The 12,037-nt window shown below is 40.5% G+C and overlaps 1 protein-coding gene across 6 annotated transcripts in view; it reads right to left on the reverse strand.

The window, feature by feature from the left end:
• Window positions 1–12,037, reverse strand: part of ALPK1 (alpha kinase 1) — a 195,214-nt gene that overhangs the window by 128,171 nt on the left and 55,006 nt on the right. The gene's annotated exons all lie outside the window — the stretch shown is intronic.

Below are 12,037 nucleotides of genomic sequence, written 5' to 3' on the forward strand. Positions count from 1 at the left end.
AGGATGTCGGGCGCATGCGCAGTGCGGCGAAAGTAAGACGGCGCGTAGTACGCGCGGCAGCCGGGACCGCGCTCCTGCCGCCCTTTACTGCGCATGCGGCCGTTGAGCGCGGTCCCGGATTCGGAGTTCGGCTGTCAGTAACAGAGGCAGGGGGCGGGGAGAGGGCCATGTAAGACGCCGAGGCCGCTGCCCCCGTGACTTCAAGCCTGACTTGCAGCACGGGGCAGCAGCTGAATATAACTACGATTTCTGAATGAGCAGACATGCGGGAAAACGAACAAAAAGTGCATCAAGAACCGAGTATACAGCACTATAAGGTACTGTAAACAGCTTAATAGGCGATTTTTGGGTGACAGGTTCCCTTTAAAGCATTCATCCAGAAGGTGAATACAAAGTTACTGGCAAACGTTTCGGTCAACACTAGACCTTGATCACGGCGTTAGTATGTACAGTCCAGACCAAAAGTTTGGACACACCTTCTCATTCAAAGAGTTTTCTTTATTTTCATGACTATGAAAATTGAAGATTCACACTGAAGGCATCAAAACTATGAATTAATACATGTGGAATTAGATACATAACAAAAAAGTGTGAAACAACTGAAAATATGTCATATTCTAGGTTCTTCAAAGTAGCCACCTTTTGCTTTGATTACTGCTTTCCACACTCTTGGCATTCTCTTGATGAGCTTCAAGAGGTAGTCACCTGAAATGGTCTTCCAACAGTCTTGAAGGAGTTCCCAGAGATGCTTAGCACTTGTTGGCCCTTTTGCCTTCACTCTGCGGTCCAGCTCACCCCAAACCATCTCGATTGGGTTCAGGTCCGGTGACTGTGGAGGCCAGGTCATCTGGCGCAGCACCCCATCACTCTCCTTCATGGTCAAATAGCCCTTACACAGCCTGGAGGTGTGTTTGGGGTCATTGTCCTGTTGAGAAATAAATGATGGTCCAACTAAACGCAAACCGGATGGAATAGCATGCCGCTGCAAGATGCTGTGGTAGCCATGCTGGTTCAGTATGCCTTCAATTTTGAATAAATCCCCAACAGTGTCACCAGCAAAGCACCCCCACACCATCACACCTCCTCCTCCATGCTTCACGGTGGGAACCAGGCATGTAGAGTCCATCCGTTCACCTTTTCTGCGTCGCACAAAGACACGGTGGTTCGAACCAAAGATCTCAAATTCCTTGTGTTCTTTAGCCCAAACAAGTCTCTTCCGCTTGTTGCCTGTCCTTAGCAGTGGTTTTCTAGCAGATATTCTACCATGAAGGCCTGAATCACACAGTCTCCTCTTAACAGTTGTTCTAGAGATGTGTCTGCTGCTAGAACTCTGTGTGGCATTGACCTGGTCTCTAATCTGAGCTGCTGTTAACCTGCGATTTCTGAGGCTGGTGACTCGGATGAACTTATCCTCCGCAGCAGAGGTGACTCTTGGTCTTCCTTTCCTGGGGCAGTCCGCATGTGAGCCAGTTTCTTTGTAGCACTTGATGGTTTTTGTGATTGCACTTGAGGACACTTTCAAAGTTTTCCCAATTTTTCAGACTGACTGACCTTAATTTCTTAAAGTAATGATGGCCACTCGTTTTTCTTTACTTAGCTGCTTTTTTCTTGCCACAATACAAATTCTAACAGTCTATTCAGTAGGACTATCAGCTGTGCATCCACCTGACTTCTCCACAAGGCAACTGATGGTCCCAACCCCATTTATAAGGCAAGAAATCCAACTTATTAAACCTGACAGGGCACACCTGTGAAGTGAAAACCATTTCAGGTGACTACCTCTTGAAGCTCAACAAGAGAATGCCAAGAGTGTGCAAAGCAGTAATCAAAGCAAAAGGTGGCTACTTTGAAGAACCTAGAATATGACATATTTTCAGTTGTTTCACACTTTTTTGTTATGTACATAATTCCACATGTGTTAATTCATAGTTTTGATGCCTTCAGTGTGAATCTACAATTTTCATAGTCATAAAAATAAAGAAAACTCTTTGAATGAGAAGGTGTGTCCAAACTTTTGGTCTGTACTGTATGTAGAGAGTCATTGCTGTAATTATACTGACCCGCAGAACACTGTAAAATTAACCTTTTAAAACAATGGCAGAATTGCAGGGTTTTTTTCCAACTCCGCCACAACTTTTTCTTGCTTTCCACAACAACATATGGAAAAGTAAGTGGTGCCAACAGAAAGTATATCTTGTCCCACAAAAGAACAAGCCTTAATTTGGCTATGTAAATAGACAAAAAAAAAAGTTATTGCTTCTGGATGGCAGAAAGTAAAAAAACAAAATCAAACAAATGCAAAATGGCTTTGTAAGTAAGATGCAAAAGGGGTCTCTGACCCCATAATCATATTTTTTTATCTCCCAAGAGTACCCAAAGCACTGCACATTTTTGCCCCCAAATACCTGCTTTTCATGTCCACTTGCCCTAAGTCTGCCGAACCCACCTATTCTACCCAAATCCATTATAACATTTCATTTTTATTTAATTAATATACACATATTAATATATACTGTAATATATTAAAATGATATATATATATATATATATAAAATTCCTAAAAACACTGATATACCTACCCCTGTGTGACACTATATGGAGGATATTTACATGGCTTACTTCCTGTTTTCATTGGCGTGCTCCACCTAACATGGAGAGGGGAGGTGTAGGGGTGTGAGTACTGCTGAAAGAACAATTTGGCAGGTGCAGCAAGACCTGTGAACATTACAGAGCAAACCTTGTGGGAACCTGATGAAAACAGGAAGCTCTGCATGTAAACATCTTACCAGAATTAAGTGATGCTGGGATTAGAGGAAGGAAAGTGCTTAAATGAAAAACTGGTAAATGGGACAAAAGTGTCTGAGATACTCTGGGCAGATAAAAGAAAACTAATTGAAAAACCAATTATTTCAGTTTTTATGTGTTTGTCTACTGTACGCAGTGAAAATCGTGTGATTTTTTAAAATTGTATTTCTTTTTTAACTTTGTAGCATCTATTGGCTGTCTATGATGACACTTTTTTCTTTCACGAAATTCATCAACTGTATGTTTATCGACTTTCCCCACATAGGTGTCAGGTGTACACAGATGTATAGTGGGAGCAATTACAAAATAATTAGTCATAATTCATGCCTCGCTTGATTTTTCTTTAGGGTTTTAACATTCTGTAAGAACTTCCCTTAAAATTATGGGATTTATATAGGTTATATTAATATCTAAAAATCAATGCACATAGTATTCACAACAAACATGCTGCTTCCATTCTAAGTATTTCAACCAAACACCCTTTTACAAATATGTTTGCCATTTACAATTTCCTTTAGGAAGCCGTGAATTAAAATCACAATGAATGTTCATGTCATGTTATTAAGTGTGATGATATAATTATTCACTCCTCAGGCATGTGCACAGCGCAAAGAAATTTGATCCACCCACCTCCAATAAAGGCAACAGCGGGACGCTTGCTGACCTCTAATCAAAGATAAATCTTGTCCCATGGCAATCGCTAAGGCTGGAGTTTCAGTGCATAGCTCCCTACAGTGTTATACGGTATGTATTGTTGTAGACAATAGCGGCTTTATTTTCTTGATATGACATGCTTCTCATTAGTGATGACTGTCAATCAGTTTGGAAGTGTTTCAGCTGGATGTCAAAGTCGGGGTATTCATTGGCTGTAATACCGTAGACTGAGCACCTGTTGTTATTTCCATGCAGTCACAAAGAAATCTAAACTGTTGTTTCCAATGTTAAGGCAAAAATATATACCTCCTGGCAATAAATTATGGCCTTCCCCAAAAAAGGACACGACAAGTGACATTACTGAATTTAGTACGGCAATATCTTATAGATCAAAGATATCTTTGAAGTGACAAAAACCCTTAATCCACAAACTGCTAAAGCACTTCCTCTCTGTCTGTAGCTGCCTGTTGTCAAATAAAATAGAACTTAAGGAAATTATCTGCTGATGTCTAGAAGAACTCATCACCTAATGACAGACTTGTCATAGAAGACAACTGGGCCAAATAGTTGGGAAGGCGAGTCCTTAACGACTTAAGAAATAATCTTGCTGTGTGCACTAATCTGGTCATACTCAATACCAGTCAGATGGAGGCCTGAAACAACTAGGTCTTTGTCAATGTTAATAGAGCCCAGAAGAGCTTCTTTCATGAATATGTATTGCCAGCTCGGAGTCTTTATTGACAGGCCCGTGTGAAGTATAGCATACAAACACAGACACAGCTAAAGCTGACTGACCTAAACCTACGCCCAAATTTTGGGAAATAATGAGAACCCACGCTTCTTGACATTCAGGGGAATCCTCTATAGTTCAGCGCATTATCTCAATCCCTTTGCTCGGTAGCGTCTACGAAGACACATCACATTACAGGAGTGTTGCAGAAGGGTACCGTATACTAATAACAAAAAATTATATAAAATAAATAAAACATAAAAAAATATAATTTAAAAGTGTCCAGTTACATTACCTTCCAGGCACTTCTCCAAAACATGGTGTTTGTGTCACGGAAGGTGTACAGAAAACTAGAAGACACAAAATGAAGATCCGACTGACTGGATCCAAAACTAAGGAACCAAAGGGAAAGCCCTGCACAAGACCTAGCTCTCTCCCTAACTGCTCAGCCTAAGCAAAAATCTCAATGGTAGATGATCGCATATCCTCGTTCCTCGACTGTATAACACCTGAACACCCTATAATAGTGAGGGGCCACGACCACCGGCTCCCTACACTTGATACGGAGGGAGTCAGGGTCACCTGGGATCCAGCAAACAGGAAAACACAAATGAATGAACAAAACTTATCTGTAGAAGACTCAGTAGTAGCATCCAGCATGCACACACTCCAGGAAGTTGTATAAACCGCAAAGTGATGCAGTATGGGAAGGGATTTAAAGGGATGCAATCAGTGCAACTACATGACAGCTGAGAGAGGCTAACGAGATGAGAAAACGAAAGCAAAACAAAAGGAACCTCAAGCAGGAGGTTCTGAAGAACTTCCGACAGAGCTTCTCAGATGTCTGGTGGTGACAGTTTGCCAACATTGCTGTGAGAGACTATGAGTGATCGTCCAGTGAAGTCCAGATGTGCTCCTGTTTATTACTGTTCAGCTGTAAGTATATTATGCAGCTGAACAGGAAGACACAGTAGCACATCCAGTTGGGACTTCGGCAACAGAGCCTGTAGACAATAAGGCGGTCACATGATAACAGCAGAGATCATGGACGAAAAAGTAAGTACTGCTGAATCTCTCTTCCTTCCACAGGTTAGCTGAAACAGACAATTCAGTTAAAGCCCCAAAGAACTCCTTTAATAAAGTGGGTGCTTAAAGCATAGAATCATCCAGCCATATTGGACAGCTAAGCAGCTCATTATGACTTTAGCACTCATGAAGAGCTGATCTAATAGAAGCAAGAAAAATAGGCGAGCGTAAGGGTCTAATCAACTTTGACAACAGCCAAATTGTGATGGCTAGATGACTGGGTGAGAGCATCTCTAAAGCAGCAGGTCTTGTGTGCACTTTGCTTAGGAATGGTTTCGAGGAACATATCAAAGCGTTCAAGATGCTCACTTCAACTCTAAATTCCTCAGATGTCAATGCAATTGAGCATTTTTGAGATGGACTGGAAAAACAAGTCTTATCAATGGAGTCCACACCTCGGAACTTACAAAATTTAAAGGATCTGCTGATGGTGTCTTGGTGCAAGATACCACAAGACACGTTCAGAGGTCTTGTGGAGTCCATGTCTTGAAGAGTCAAAGTGAATGGTTGTTGAGGGTCAGTTTCAAATATTAGGCAGGTATCACTTAATTTAAAAATCAAAAGGCCATTTTTTAATGGAAAAACATTGTAGCACTCATGTCTGGAATTATAATCCACACAGAAGTAAGAAGGGTAACAAGGGATATGTGGGCTGAAGGGTGGGTGCAATTTATCTCTTTTTTTAAAGAAATGTTCTGAAAGTTATATTTTTTTTAACCAATCAGTGTCTAACAATATGAATAAGAACATAAGTACTGACTGCCCATCCAATAGCTTTCTATTTGAATTTAAAGGACTGGGTGTGAGGGAAATAAACCGAAACCTCTGCCTTGGGTACCCAACAGAGTTTGTTCTTCAGACTTCACAACACTATGTACTATATGAATGGATGCCATGTAATACTAAATTCCCCTACATCAGACACTATAAATGAGTGGTTGAGCTTTCCATGTTAATGACTGATAACTGGGGATTAGAAAAACGGCACATCCGCTGTGGCCAATCACTGGCTTCCGTAGTGATCTGTCCCCAAGCGGCACGTCACTGCTGGGTCTTGTGCTTGGGGACACGGCACCGCTGTGGCTAGTGATTTGCCACAGAGGTGCACATGTGCACATCCAGATGTGTACATGCCTGGGACCAGAAGCACCACTGAGAGGAGCCTCTGTGCTAAACCTGAGCAGCAGGGAGCAGGTAAGGGGATTTATTTTCTTTAGGGACATCACAGCATTGGCCAAATAGTTGAAAAGTTGCCTAAAGCTGAAAAAACACTTTAATATATATATATATATATATATATATATACACAGTACAGACCAAAAGTTTGGACACACCTTCTCATTCAAAGAGTTTTCTTTATTTTCATGACTATACACCTTTCTCACAATGTATGATAGTGCAAGAGAATTGTGAAAAACAACATTTAATTGTAGTTTAATATATATATAAACATTAATATATGTATTTTCTCTTTGCCTTTTAGATGGTTTTAATACACACAGTATTGGATACAGATCCGTGAATTATGCCCTTCTGGAAGCTACACAGACCAGAGTTGATATGATCGTTCTCTCGTCTTTGCGCAAATCCAGATTTGTAATTTCTTTACAGATTCAGATTTTTTACTTATTTTCCTGGATGCGATGCTGTTATATTATATAGAGGGATGATTCCTCTATGGCTACATTATTGCGAGCAGTCGGGCTGCTGATGTCGTAGTGGTTCATGGAAGTGTCCCCCTTCGACACCTGCGGCCCTTTGGTTCGGTGTCCCTCTTGGCGGGGTGGGATCCCGATCCATCTGCTGACTTTTCCTGGGACGGTCCTTCAAGACTGTTTTACCACCATTTCAAGTGTTCCTACCTCTTGAAGCTCATGAAGAGAATGCCAAGAGTGTGCAAAGCAGTAATCAAAGCAAAAGGTGGCTACTTTGAAGAACCTAGAATATGACATATTTTCAGTTGTTTCACACTTTTTTGATATGTATATAATTCCACATGTGTTAATTCATAGTTTTGATGCCTTCAGTGTGAATCTACAATTTTCATAGTCATGAAAATAAAGAAAACTCTTTGAATGAGAAGGTGTGTCCAAACTTTTGGTCTATACTGTATATGTTAGGGGGCGTACAAAAAAGCAATGTTAACTTTACTGTAGATAATCGTAATGAACTATAAAATCCAAATATATATGGGAGGGAAGAGGTATGCAAAGATTAGTAGGAATTGTGATATACCTATAAAAGCTAACCAGTTATCTCAGTCTGCAGAAAATATTTTTGATTTTTTTTTAAACATATTACATATAGAAACATGTAAACATAGAAGACAGTACAAAGCACTTATCTCTGTGCCGCTGATTGCAAGAAGTAATGTAATACTGCCACCCAGTGGATAAAAAGTAGCTAATCAACCTTTAATATTCTATATTAGAAATAAGAAACCTCATACTGGATTATTTAAAAGAAGAATAATACTAGAAATGCTTTGAATGCATTAAATGCTGTAATAAACAAATAATTCTATACTTAGATTTAACGCTTTCTATACCGGGCGATTTTCCTTTTTTTGCATTTTCATTCTTTATTCCCGACTTTTTTGTAGCCATAACTTTTTTATTTTTCATTCACATGGCCGGCCGCATGAGGGCTTGTTTTTTTTGCGGGAAAAGTTGCTAATTTCTAATGGCACCATATAATATTTAAAATCTAAGTTTGTTCAGTGCTCAGATAAAATCCATCATATTTTATTTAGACTTGAAACATATAGAAAAATGTTCATTTTCGCTTACACATTTCTGGTGGACAACCACCCTTAGTCAGTCATGATTTTAAATGTTTCTATATACTTCAAGACTAAAGTATGATGAAGTGCTGAACAAACTTCTATTTTCCATATATCAACCAGTAGCCAGCCCCATGTTCGTGCACCAACAAAGTGAATGGAAGTGAGCTGATTCAATTTGCGTCACCATTAATATTGCATAAGATGTAGTGGGAAGCTGGAATAGTCTGGCCCCCATAACTTTTTTTTACAGTTACATCTCCAGAGCTGTGTGAGGGCTCGTTTTTTTGTGGGGTGATACTCTGGTGTGTCCACTTTTTGATCACTTTTTATTAAATAAAAATACTTTATAGGTAAAGAGATGAAAAATGCTTTTATTTTATTTTTAAATGGGTGATTTGAACTTTTATATATATTTTTTAAAAGCTTGTTTTACTTTTTTAAGTCACCCTAGGTGACTATAACATGCAATCATTGGAATGCTATTTGTCCTCTGATATGAATTTATATTCATTACAAGACAGATTTCAGTATATTCCAATGCAGTGCTGCCATCTGCAGGCCCCTAGGATATAACAATAACAGGCCTCAGAGCCGAAAGCAGACTGTAGCCTATTCAGTGTAAGGGCTCATGCATACGAACGTATTTTCATTCTGTGTCCATTCCGGTTTTTTTGCGGCCCATATGTGGAACCATTCATTTCATTCCGCTTCCGTATGTCCGTTCAGCAAACAAAAAAAAAAGAACATGTCCTATTATTGTCCGCATAACGGACAAGAATAGGACTGTTCTATTAGGGGTCAGCTGTTCCGTTCAGCAAAATACGGAATGTACACAGACGTCATCTGTATGTTTTGCGGATCCATGCTTTGCGGACCGAAAAATACATACAGTCATGTGCATGAGCCCTAAGGCTCTATGGGGAGGCTGTTACAAGGAAGAAGGCGCGCAGATCTGGCATTTTCTCCCTTCAGGTGCTTATTTGACCCCGACATCTGAGGGGATAAACGTCTGAGATCTGCATTTTCGCTAGTCGCAGACAATAGCCCCCCTGTGAAACAGCAGGCATCTGGCGTCTATAGTGCTAACTCCACTCCGGCGAGGGCGCCATCTTTAAAGACCTGACATGTGATGTACTATTATGTCACATGTTGGGAAAGGGTTAATATTGACTACCTCCAAGACCTAGGTGCTTGTAAATAAATTGTCTCTTGAAAAGGACTCTTGAAATCTGTTGCTGTTTCTTGTCCATATTTGATAATCATTGATAACACCAAGTAGCCTGCTGCCTAGCCTCAGACTGATCTGTCCTGGAACTTCTGTCAGTATCCTGATGATATGCCCTTCCCTTGCACTAGGGCTCTCATAGCTATGTGAGCCAGGAATACGTACTCACTCAGCAGCAGGCAGCAGCCGGACACTGCAGGATAATTAATGATGGGGACAATATCGAGAAGGTGGGTTCCTGGGGAAAATGGATACTGGTTGACCTGCCTGGCAGTCATCTCGGCCACCCAATACATCTATACTAATAAATTGGGTTTGTTAAATAAGCTACACAGTTTTTTTTATGGATGTATAGGCTGGTAGAGATGCTGTATGTTTCCTCTCTGTATGTAGTTCAGTTAGTATACTGTGTTATGTGCCACTTCTGCAGGGGGTGGGGACTAGGAGTCTACCCTGGCTCAGGGCCCACCGGGGATTCACCTGCTTCCCTATCGACATTAATAGTCTGGCTCTGAAAATAAATGATTAGTCAATACTCTTGAGTCTAGCGCTAACTAGAGCTCTAAAGTAATGGGGCATACATAGGGCAGATACGCAATGGATTTTCTCTCTGAAGTGACCTGCATTGATGATTTTAAATCTGTAGAAAGTCAATTTATGTTGTGGATTTTCAATGCAGATTTCACTCTTTGCAATGCATAGGGTGAAATCTAAAACTAACCCCATCTAAATCTGCATGTATCTCATACAGATGTTTTAACAGATTAATCTGGGAATTTCCATCTCATGTGGAAAAACCATTAAATTACTGCATGGAAGGTTTATTGAAACTACCGCAAATAAGACATTTCTTGCTAAATCTTCTCGTAATTAGCTGTCAAGCTTCGGTGTGGGAGGGAAACACCACACCAAGCATAAGAGAGAAGGGGGGGGGGGGGAGAGGGAATCAGGCCTGAGTACTAGGGAAGGAAGAAGGAAAAGACCCTAGAGGTGGGTGTGTTCATACGCAAGAATACCTAGAGTCCTATCTAGCCCTATAGGACCCTAGTACTAATGACAGGGACAAGACTACCCGTTCCTCCAAACGGAAGGACGAACAGGAGTCTCCTTCAGGCCTAATACAAACAATAGGGAAATGCAACACACAGAACCCAAACAAAATGGGAAAGTGGCCCATGGCTTCCTACCCCACTGTTCACCTCCATAGGAAACAGGACACTAGGTAAGAAGCTTATACAGACGACATAGGGCCACAAACATCTCAGGCCTCGGTCTGGAAGAGGACTGTGGCCTGCACTGCAGATGGTATTGTTAACTCCAACCTACTTGTGTTTGCTCTGCCTACTTGGATGGGCAATTTTCAGGTTTGTTCCAGGGCCACTCTTAGCTGCCAGCCCACCTCTGATTATTGTTTAATGTGAATTCCATGGAAGGTTTAGCACAAGAAATAGAAGAAAAAGAAAGGGGAGTTGGGCAGTTTTTATCTACATCTAAGATTGAAAATCTTAATAAAGAATTTGAGGTGGAAATAGATAGAAACAGTTGAAAGAAAGAAATTCAAGAGGGATCAGCAGGATGCCCAATGGAACAGAATATACAAATGGAGACAAGGCAGGATATGTGTACGTAGAACCACTTCAAAACCAGGTAAATTCCCTAAATCTCTTCTTCCCACATCTGAGAAGTTCCCACCCTTCTTAAGGTATCCACATATTCAGCTATTTGTTCAATAAGCCAGTGAGAAGTTGAAGAATATCCCATACACAAGGCTCAGAGTAAGGGAACTAAAGAGTTGGGCCAGATTAAAGATATAATAATCAAGCCTTCTAATAAAGGTCGGAATGTCGTTGTATGGCCAATGGAGATGTACAAAGGGTATGCATTACGTCAACTTTGTGATGTAACATGTTCCAAGAGGTGGACCAATAATCCCCATATTCAATATCAAAAAGAACATTCTCAAACTGTATCTAGAGCAGTGGATGAGGGTTTAATAAAAACAAGCCAACCCAAAACCAATAACCCCAAAGAGAAGTGGGAGACTCTGGGTCCAGCATATCATGGGTAATACATGTTTTGTTGTTCTGCTCAGTTAGTTGTTACATTTCGTTTTATATTTCTATTACCACCTGCACTTGGCACACTTGCCTCTGTCTGTATTGTACAGTTCAATGGCTATGTGTATACCTTATGCGGCCATCGCAGGTCTTTGGGTGGGCTAGTTTGCTTTGTGCTATTTGTACATTTTTTCATTTATCTTTCTCTGCATGCAACATACATACCAGTACATGTTACTTTGAGTGAACCTACAGTTCTCACAATTTTCATGCTGATGTATACCTAGGGCTGTGACATTTTTTTCCCCTGCCAGTTGGGTGTTTGGGAGAGAGGTTGTATCTGACCTCCTTACATGAGGTCTCCCCCCCTCCTGTACACTTGTGCCTTATGTCTCATATATTGTTTGTTATGTGATCATGTCTTAATAAATTACATATATTTTATATGTGTGTCTCCCACTTTTCTTTGGGGTTATTGGTTTTGTTTTTGGGTTGGCTCAGTATATTATACTAGACCCCAGTGTTATTTACACATTATATGTGAGTTTTTTCTTATAGGTTGGTTTAATAAAAAACTAAACAAAAACAACTGGAATATATGTTCAAGATCCCACATTCTCTCTTTTTATTTATTGCCAATGGCTCCGATATGCAATTGGTGACGTGACGTCAAGTCACTCTACGTGATAAGACAC

The sequence above is a fragment of the Bufo gargarizans genome, chromosome 1 (assembly GCF_014858855.1).
Source record: "Bufo gargarizans isolate SCDJY-AF-19 chromosome 1, ASM1485885v1, whole genome shotgun sequence".
In the NCBI taxonomy this organism is placed as follows: domain Eukaryota; kingdom Metazoa; phylum Chordata; class Amphibia; order Anura; family Bufonidae; genus Bufo; species Bufo gargarizans.